Source organism: Podarcis vaucheri (genome assembly GCF_965113315.1).
Source record: "Podarcis vaucheri genome assembly, chromosome: 14".
Classification (NCBI taxonomy): domain Eukaryota; kingdom Metazoa; phylum Chordata; class Lepidosauria; order Squamata; family Lacertidae; genus Podarcis; species Podarcis vaucheri.
In genome coordinates, this window is record NC_138752.1 from 12,018,497 (window position 1) to 12,028,915 (window position 10,419).

The 10,419-nt window shown below is 48.3% G+C and overlaps 1 protein-coding gene across 1 annotated transcript in view; it reads left to right on the forward strand.

Annotated features, from left to right (window-relative positions):
- The first annotated feature begins 498 nt into the window (after nt 1-498).
- Nucleotides 499-10,419, forward strand: part of TMOD2 (tropomodulin 2) — a 50,595-nt gene continuing 40,674 nt past the window's right edge. Inside the window, exon 1 of the mRNA XM_082198767.1 lies at nt 499-670. The gene's annotated coding sequence lies outside the window, so the exon portion shown is untranslated. The remainder of the gene's footprint in view (nt 671-10,419) is intronic.

Genomic DNA, 10,419 nt, shown 5'->3' on the forward strand with positions numbered 1-10,419 from the left:
TGTCAACTTCACCCAGTGGCGTAGCGTGGGGGGTGCAGGGGGGGCCGGACGCACTGGGCGCAACATCTGGGGGGGGCCATGCTCGCACTCGCAGCTCTCTGCCCGAGTGCTAAAATCCATGGGTTAGAGGGCGCAAATTACTTGCCTTGCCCCGGGTGCTGACAACCCACGCTACGCCACTGACTTCACCCTTTTCTTGCGAGGAATCCTATTCGGAATAAGGGAATTTCCCTTCAAAAAAGGGAAAAGTTGACAGCCTATGGCTGTGCGACCCACCTTCAGCTCCTTGGAGGAAAAGCTGGGGTGCAAATGCAATAGATAAATAGACTCCTGCATTGCAATTTCCCCCCCAAAAAAATGCATTAGGTGCGGTTCTGGAGCGGGCAGACCCCGGGCAGGCCAGGGATGCGCCGGAGTCCCAAGAACTACGAGTCCCAGAGTGCTCAGCAGCGGCGCGGAGGCTGCGCAACCGCCTTGCCGGGCTTGGCTGCAGAGAAGGAGGGAGCGCCTTGCCTGTTGACAGCCCTCTGGGGTGGGCTTTTCTCTTTTTTGGTGGGTGGGTGGGAGCGCGCGGGCGAGAGGGGAGCGCGCCATGCAGAGAAAGGCCGGCAGGCGGACGGGATAAATCGTGCGTCCGCCCAAGGAGCAGCGGGCAACGGCGCAGCAGCTGGTAAGCCTGCGGTCGTCACCCCCCCCCATCCCGATCCCGACCCCCGGATCTCTCCCATCTCGGGATGCGTGCATGCATGCACGCTCGCTCGCTGCCACCCCACCCGCCCTGCCCTGAAAAGGATGGAGCCGAGCATCCTTCACCAGCCAAACTCCCTTCTGCAAGGAGAGCCGGAGATGATGGCATGGGGTACATAGCAGCCAATTCCTGGGAGCCGAGGTCCCTTGCCCCCCCCCCATAAAATATTTGAGGGCTCCAGGGATCTCCAAAGTTGATGGGCATTGCCATCCAAATGGTATGTGCGCCCCGCATCTTGTGATCGATTATGCGGGGCTCCCCCCCCCCCAATATTTTATTCAGGTTGGCACCCCAATGGGGTGCAATGGTGCGTTCTCACCCCACCTCTCCTGGATCTGCCTGGGGGTGAAGCCACTCCTCTATTTGAGCCGTGGAGGGGACAGAATGGTCCCCGCGTTGCCCGCTGCTTGCATTACATCTCCTAAAGATGTACTATGCAATGATGCTCCGTTGAGGCTCAGCCGCCTCTGTTGCCAGGCGGTGCGGGCCGTGTGTGTGGGTTGGGGGGAGGGGGACGGCGCTATGGGGAGGGGCGATGTATTGGATGTGGGGCCTTCTCGGGTCTTTTCCCAGGGAGAACCCGCCCGGGAAGCAGAGGTGGGGCACGGAGGAGCGGTTTCCAATTATACAGCAGATCTTTGCCAAAGGGAGTCACTCGCCAGGAAATGGGCAAAGGGGCAGAGGCGAGCGGGTTCAAGACGAGCAGGGCCAGGGATGCCAATCTGAATAAAATATATGGGGGGGGGAGTCCCCCAGGTAAGCCTCACCCTTACATAATCGATCGCAAGACGCAGCATGCACACACCATTTGTTGGCAATGCCCATTAACTTGGGGGGAGGCAGGCCCCCTCAATTATTTTATTGGGGTGTGTGTGCGAAGGCCCCTATGAGCAGGAATCCGGATTAGAGCTTTGCCAAAGGGGACTCGGTCAGAAAAGTGCAGAGGGAATGGGTACACATACAAATAATAGTAAAAAAATGAATAATAATAGCAATAATTCTCCTCATCCCAAAGAGGTTTCACTTTGATCTTGCAGCACTGGGCTCCTTGGTGTTTGTGTGTGTTTTAGGATAATAATGGATTGCTGTTGCTATTGTGTGTGTGTGTGTGTTTTAAAATGCTTCTATCATGAGAAGTGGGTGTTGTCAGGTGGTCCGTGGGAGACAGTGGCGTAGCGTGGGTTGTCAGCACCCGGGGCAAGGCAAGTAATTTGCGCCCCCTAACCCATGGATTTGCGCCCCCTAACCCCCAGATGTTGCGTCCGGTGCGGCTGCCCCCCCCTGCACCCCCCACGCTACGCGACTGGTGGGAGAGCAAGGGGCTGCTCGAACTGAACTTCCTGCCCTGACCAGGATGGGGCTGGACTAGATGACACCTGGAGAGCCCTCTCTCTGACTCTTACGATTCTGTGGCATGTGGTGGTTCTTTAATAGGTGTGTGTGCACTTAAGATATTTATAAAGCCCTTTGCTAGTGGTCCTCGATAAACGGCTCACATAGAAATGCTAAAACAGTAGGCACCTGTTTAAAAATAGTATAAAAATAGCAAGCACAAGCTACAAAGGACAGGGTGGGGGCGTTTAAAAAAATCTCTCTTTCTCCTCTGTTCAGGGCAAGATGGTTCTTGAGTAGGCTCTCTGGTGGCGTGGGAGAGGCAGAACTAGATGATGGGAAAAGGCTGTTCTGCCTCTTCTTTCCCCTCCCCCTTTAAGCATTTTAAGGTGTCCTAGAGATGCTGGTGGTGCTGTGGGTTAAACCACAGAGCCTAGGACTTGCCGATCAGAAGGTCGGCGGTTCGAATCCCCACAACGGGGTGAGCTCCCGTTGCTTGGTCCCTGCTCCTGCCAACCTAGCAGTTCAAAAGCACGTCAAAATGCAAATAGATAAATAGGTACCACTCCGGCGGGAAGGTAAACGGCGTTTCCGTGCGCTGCTCTGGTTCACCAGAAGCGGCTTAGTCCTGCTGGCCACATGACCCAGAAGCTGTATGCCGGCTCCCTCGGCCAATAAAGCAAGATGAGCGCCGCAACCCCAGAGTCAGTCACGACTGGACCTAATGGTCAGGGGTCCCTTTACCTTTACCTAGGATTCTTTAGGTGGGTTTCTAGAAAGCTGCTTTATACTGAGTCAGACCACTGGTCCATCTAGTTCAGTATTGTCTTCACTGACTGGCAGCTGCTCTCCAGGGTTTCAGCCTGTGAAAAATTCCCAGCCCTTATTTGGAGAGGATGGAACCTGGGACCTCATTCCTTCAAAGCAAACTAGATGAATTGATGACCCTTGGGGTCCATTCGGACTCTACAATTCTGTGATTCAAACTGAACTGCAGCCCCCTTCCCAGCTGCTGCAAGAGATGAACAGCACAACCCTGTGTGTGTTTCCTCAGAAGTAAAGTCCCATTGTGCTGAATGGCGCTTACACACCTTAGTCCGTGTGTTTGGAATTTCAACCTAGCATAGTTAACCTTTCAGAATTGCCTTGATTCTCCCCAGTGCCGCAGATGTAATAGATAAGAAGAAAGGGAGGTGGTTGTGCTATTTAGTTCCGAATGGGTGGGGCATTGAAAAGAAGAGCAATTTAAAATATTACTTTTAGTGTCCTGTATTTTTTTTTAATAGATTGGACAGGGATTTTTTCAATAAGATAAATGCATAACATAAAACAGTACCTGGAGACAGGATGGTGCATTAAGTAAAAAATACAAACGAATAAATAAAATAGGTTCTTGTATGCTAGCAGATACAATGCACAGATTCTTTCCGCGAATATTTCACAGTGCTCCTCACACTGTGGGTGGATTTGCATTTTCTTGCGCCAACACATGATAGAAAGACCCAATTTTCCAACAAAAATGACTGCAGGGTTGCTGACCCTTTCCCCTTAATATGCATTTTTTAAAATGCAACAACAACAACAACCAGATAACATCCTTAAGATAGTTCATTTTAAAAAAAAGAGATTAAAATGGACCCAGCTGCCCGAGTCAAACAGCTTTTCTCCCGCATTATCTTTGACTGAGCATCCCCTGCAGAGGACCTCTGTATAATCCAGCTGTGGTTGTGTAATCAGCAGAGGCTAAGAACAAGGAGAGTGCATCTTGCCAAATGCTCATGCCAAAAGAAGCACAATAAGGAAAAAAATTACAACAAACCATTTCACATCTTTGCTTCAGGACAAAGCAAGAAGCTTTTAGGATCGTCAGCCACTGTACCCAAGAGCTAAATCTCCTTTCTCTCTCTTTCCCCACAAATCCAAAACATGGCAACCAGCTGGATCCTGAGAATGGAACTGTCAAGCAGGGGTGGTGAGCCTCAGACCTGGGGGTCGTGGCCCCCCAGGCATCTCTGCCTGGCCCTCGGGACTCTGCTGACCCCATGCTGCCCCTCCCTCCCAGGTCACACCCAGCACGGATCCTGCTCCCCGCCTTCCTCTAGTGATTTTTACTTGGCTGAAATGTGTCCTTGAACTGTGACAATTCCTCTCGTTTGCCTGGGCATAGGATGGAAAGTGGTTGTGTGTTTGCCAACCCCAGCCTTTGCCGCACTTGCCACTGGCTTGCGGCCCCCCAGATAGGGGATTCCCCACCGCTGCTGCTGAGCCTTACTGAACGAAAACCCCTTTTTCTTGAGAAGTGATGCGCAGATGAGATGAGATGAGTGCTAAGTAGTGCTGAATTAGCTTCGTTCTACATGCTTTGAAGCTGCAGTCCAGGAGTCAGCAAACTTACCACGCCTCGGGCCGGTGTCTCCAGCGCCAATCACGCGGCAGGCTGGAGGGCAGGGGAGCGAGTGCCCATATGGGTGCGCACACACTATTTCTTTCTTTTTTTTAAGTAATATTTATTGAACAATTAATAAAGGTACAGAATAAAAAAAAACATTTAACAGAGTAAAAAACAAAAAAACAAAAAACACCAACAAACAGGACAGAAAAAGAGTTTTCATATCCTATACTTCATCACTAGTTTCTTGACCTCCTCACACCTCCCTTTTTGTATTCCAGTTCAGATATTTAGTTCAGCAAATCCTTACCCTCTATCCTTAACTTTACTCAAAATCTTAGCCTCTATTGAAAATACATTTTCCCTCATTATCAACCTATATTTACATATTCTTATTAATCTTTTTACCAACACTGCTTATTTTCCATCCAACGTCCCTTTAACATTCATAAATTTTACAGTATTTCTGTAGATATTCTTTAAACTTTTTCCAATCTTCTTCCACCGCGCACACACTATTTCTGACGCTCTTCCGGATCAGAGGAGCACCGGAAATAGCTTGTGCGCATGTGCATGGGCCTCCTCCGACTCTGATGTGCACCGGAAATAATGCTTGCACATGCACAAATAACACTTGCGCATGAGCACAAGCTATTTCTGGTGCTCCTCCGGTAAGAGCGGGCAGCGGGGGTCGCTGCGGGCCGGATAGACAAGTCCCTTGGGCCTTATCCGGCCCGCGGGCCCTAGTTTGGGGACCCCTGCTGTATTCGCATTTCAGATCCCAGCTAGCAGAGACTGGGACATCAGCCCTATGGGAGTAAGCTGGGATAGCTCAATCCATAGAGCATGAGGCTCTTGATCTCAGAGATGTGGGTCCAAGCCCCGTGTTGCATTGCAGGGGGTTGGAATAGATAATTCTTGCGGTCTCTTCCAACTCTATGATTCTACAAGAAGCCCTGAAGAGATGCTGCCCTTGAGAATATACATGACTTTCTATCAATGAGGAACTTGACTCAATATGTGGGCTCCTCCAAATAATCCTGTTTACTGAGTGTTTGTCCTGATTTTCTGGCCCGAAGCTTACAGAATCATAGAATTGCAGAGTTGGAAGGGACCGGCCTAGGACCCATGTACATACGGGACTGCCTCTCCTGGTATGGCCCACGGAGGACCTTAAGGTCCACAAATGACAACATTTTGGAGGTACCAGGTCGTAAGGTGATTAGATTGGACGCAACTAGGGCCAGGGCCTTTTCAGTACTGGCCCCGACTTGGTGGAACGCTCTTTCACAAGAGACTAAGGCCCTGCGGGACTTGACATCTTTCTGCAGGGTCTGCAAGACAGAGCTGTTCTTCCTGGCCTTTGGTTTGGACTCAGTCTGACCATGATGTTTCCCTCCCCTTATGGTTTTGATTATGGGCTATTTTTAAAATGAGGCTGCATTTTAAATTGCATTTTCACCTGTATTTTAAATTGGTTTTTCCCCCTATTATGTTTTTACTGTAATGTTATTGGTGTTAGCCACCCTGAGCCCAGCTCTGGCTGGGGAGGGCAGGGTATAAATAAAATTTATTATCATCATCATCATCTAGTCTACCCTCCCGCAACGCAGGAATATGCAGCTGTCCCATACGGGGATTGAACCTGCAACCTTGGCATTATGAGCACCATGCTCTAACCAACTGAGCTATCCGCCCCCTCTGCAGAGCTTAGACTATGTCTGGTCTTTGTTGAGCATTTGTTCTGATTTGCTGGTGGGGAGGTTATACAATAACGAGCACTCAAGCAGACTTGCCTCTGGGGTGTTTATGTGCCTTGCTGTTCATCATGTGTTCGTCCTGAGCTCTCCACTGTATTTTCCTAAGAGCGAAAAGACTGGGTGTGTTGCAACATAGCACTTTCATCTACTTCAGTTGCGCAAACCTAAATTTCCGGTATGCGCTTGGATCTCTCTCATGAAATGCTGGCGGGCTGGAGGTGACCTAAGTCAGTTCCACATGTTGCCAGGTGATGTTCGGAGAGCCTTTTAGCACCGCTTTTGGCACAGAGCAGAACATCATGTGCCAGACTTTTCATTATGTATTAAGATCTGGAACTGGCTGGAAGGCAGATTTATATTTCCAGCTCATGAGTGATATGTCTTTGAGAGCACCTTTAATACATGACCTCTTTTGGATGTGCATCATCCATTATCCAACCTGCTTCTTTCTTCTTTTTCTTCTTTGGCGATCACTCATAGCCGAGTAAGATTGTCTTCCATAAACACAGTTTTAGCAGTGAGTCCGTAAGTGACTGTGGAGGCCAATTCTGGATCCACACATCCTTCCACAGTGGGGACATTGGTTTCCGGGCGGGAGTTGATCATAGTGAGAGTTTACCAAGAGTGCCTTCCTCTTAGCACGTTTCTCCCTTGCATCCTGAGTTCAAGCATCTTCAAAGCCCATGACACCTTTGGTAAAAACTGTTCTCTAATTGGAGCACTCGCAGGCCAGTGTTTCCCAGTTGTCGGTGTTTATACTACATTTTTTAAAGATTTGCCTTGAGAGAGTCTTTAAACCTCTTTTGTGGACCACCAGCATTACGCTTTCCATTTTTAAGTTTGGAATAGAGTAGTTGCTTTGGAAAACGATCATCAGGCATCCGCACAACATGACCAGTCTAATGAAGCTGATGTTGAAGAATCATTGCTTCAGCACTGGTGATCTTTGCTTCTTCCAGTACACTGGCATTAGTTCACCTGTCTTCCCAAGTGATGTGTAAATTTTTTTGGAGACACCGTTGATGGAATCTTTTGAGGAGTTGGGGATGTATGTATGGTGCCTGTGTCAATGGTCATTGTCCTAGTTAGAGGCTGTGATGGGGGGGTTTTCTTTCCAGTAGCACCTTATAGACCAACTAAGTTTGTTATTGGTGTGAGCTCTCATACCAATTTTTTTTATTTTGTTTCGACTATGGCAGAGCAACACGGCTACCTACCTGTAACTGGTCCCACAAAGTTGATGTTGAAGAATCATCACTTTAACACTGGTGATCTTTGCTTCTTCCAGTACACTGGCATTAGTTCGCCTGTCTTCCCAGGTGATATGTAAAATTTTTCGGAGACACCGTTGATGGAATCTTTTGAGGAGTTGGGGATGACATTTATAAGTGGTCTACATTTCACAACCAGCTTTCTCCCGATTGAAGTGCAGAGTGTTTGAGGACCCGGACATTTGCAGGGAAACCAAAATGCTTGTTTACAAAGCATTACTGTATCCCACATGCTATTCTTAGTGTGTACAGGCAAAGGCCGATTAATACGCACCCGAAAGATGCATAACCTGCCAACCTAGCAGTTCTAAAGCACGTCAAAGTGCAAGTAGATAAATAGGTACCGCTCCGGCGGGAAGGTGAACGGCATTTCAGTGTGCTGCTCTGGTTCGCCAGAAGCGGCTTAGTCATGCTGGCCACATGACCTGGAAGCTGTACGCCGGGTCCCTCGGCCAATAAAGCGAGATGAGCGCCGCAACCCCAGAGTCAACCATGACTGGACCTAATTGTCAGGGGTCCCTTTACCTTTACCTTTAGCCACAATGGATGCAGGTGGGCATGGTGAATCATTTGAGCCTGAGTGCGTGATCTGGAGCTATATGGTGTAGTGATTAGTGTGTCAGACATGTACAGTGGTACCTCGGGATGTGAACGGGATCTGTTCCGGAGCCCTGTTCGCATCCTGAATAGAACATAAGATGCGACTGCACGTCTGCGCGTGCGTGGGTTGTGTTTTGCCGCTTCCAAGCATGTGCGTGACATCCTTTTGACCTTCTGTGCATGTGCATGCGTGAGCAGCGAAACCCGGAAGTAATGCGCTCCGTTACTTCCGGGTCGCCCGCGGAGCGCAACCTGAAAATACTTATCCTGAAGCATATTTATTCCGAGGTATGACTGTACCTGGGAGACCAGGGCTCAAATCCCCACTTGAGCATGAAACTCACGGGGTGACCTTGGGCCAGTCACTGACTCTCAGCCCTACCTACATCATAGGCTTGTTGTGGGGGTTAAACGAGGAAGGGGAGAACCAGGTATGCCCCCTTGAGCTACTTGGAGAAAAAGATGGGATATAAACGGAATGAAGCAGTAAATAAAATACAGTGCTGCCTGATCACTGAGATTATGGGGAAAATATCTGTTGGCGGTCCCCCGTGGCTCAGAGTAGCTATTAGATAAGCCGTGCATTCAGTGTTGTGGCCCAAGGATGGATTTACACACGGGGTGGGGGGATCGCTATAAATAAGTCAGAAATTAAATTGTTATATAATAATAATAATAATAATAATAATAATAATAATAATAATAATTATTATTATTATTATTTATACCCCACCCTCCCCAGCCAAGACCGGGCTCAGGGCGGCTAACAACCAATAATAAAAACAAGTTGATTAAAATACAAGTTAAAAAACAAGATTAAAATATGACATTAAAACATTAAGATGCAGCCTCATCACAGGAGGAGAAAGGAAAAAAAGAAAGAGGGGGAGGGAATCAAATTGATTCTAAGCCAAAGGCCAGGTGGAACAACTCTGTCTTACAGGCCTTGCGGAAAGAAATCAGATCCCGCTGGGCCCTGGTCTCATGAGGCAGAGCGTTCCACCAGGCTGGAGCCAGTGTTGAAAAGGTCCTGGCTCTGGTTGAAGCTAATCTAACTTCCTTAGGGCCCGAGACCTCTAGGGTGTTGCTATTTATGGACCTTGAGGCTCTCCGTGGGGCATACCGGGAGAGGCGGTCCCGTAGGTACGAGGGTCCTAGGCCGTGAAGGGCTTTAAAGGTCAAAACCAGCACCTTAAATCTGACCCTGTATTCCACCGGGAGCCAGTGCAGTTTGAAAAGCACTGGGTGAATCTGCTCCCATGGCAGAGACCCCGTGAGGAGCCTCGCTGCAGCATTCTGCACCCGCTGGAGTTTCTGGGACAGCTTCAAGGGCAGCCCTGCATAGAGCGAATTACAGAAGTCAAGCCTGGAGGTGACCGTCGCATGGATCACTGTGGCCAGGTCGGGGCGGGAAAGGTAAGGGACCAACTGCTTGATGTGGCGAAGGTGGAAAAATGTCGCCAAAAGGGGGGGAAAAACACTATGTAAAAATTGCATAGAAGTTTCTTTTCCTCTCCGGCACCATCTGGTGTTACATGTTTATAATGCATTCAAGGCATTGTGTTTGTTTGTTTTTTACTAACCTAGCTGAGTCCCTAGTCTGTGGAAATCCCTCCCAACCGAGATCTGACAGGCACCCTCCTTGCTAAACTTCTGGTGCATGACAAAGACTTTCTTATTCCAGCAGGCACTTCCATGTAGTGTTGGATCTGATGATGTCTTATTGGTTTATTCTCTGCATTTTTGTGTACAGTGCTTAGAAATGCTAATAATCGAAAGGTTTATAAATACCTTAAATCAATAAATGAAATAAAAATGAGTGTTGTGATAAAGTATTCACTGTGGGACAGGATACCTGCCAGTCTTGGCAGCACCATCAAGCATTATTGAATAACTAATAAAGTGGTTTTTCTGCTTTTATGAAAACATCCATCACTGGATTTTCTAGATGTCGTTCAGAGGATAAAAGCTATTTTTAGGCATTTTAATCCTCAAGTTGCAGTCGATCAGCAAGTGTTTGGGGCTTCCAGTTCTTTAGCCACAGCACTAAGAAAAAGCACACACCTTCTCTTCTAAATTAGGCTGCTGAAATGTGCACACACAGCATACATGTAAGGTACATGCCTTCCCCCAGAGAATTCTGGGGATTGTAGTTTGTTAAGGGTGCTGGGAGTTATAGTTTTGTGGAGGGTAGACTACTGTTTCCAGAAATCTGAATTAGAGCAGACTTTAATCCCTGGAAGACCTGAATGATGTTGGCTCTGATTCATCGGTAAAGATCAGGTTTTCCCCGTGGAAAAGCAGCTGGACAATGGAAGT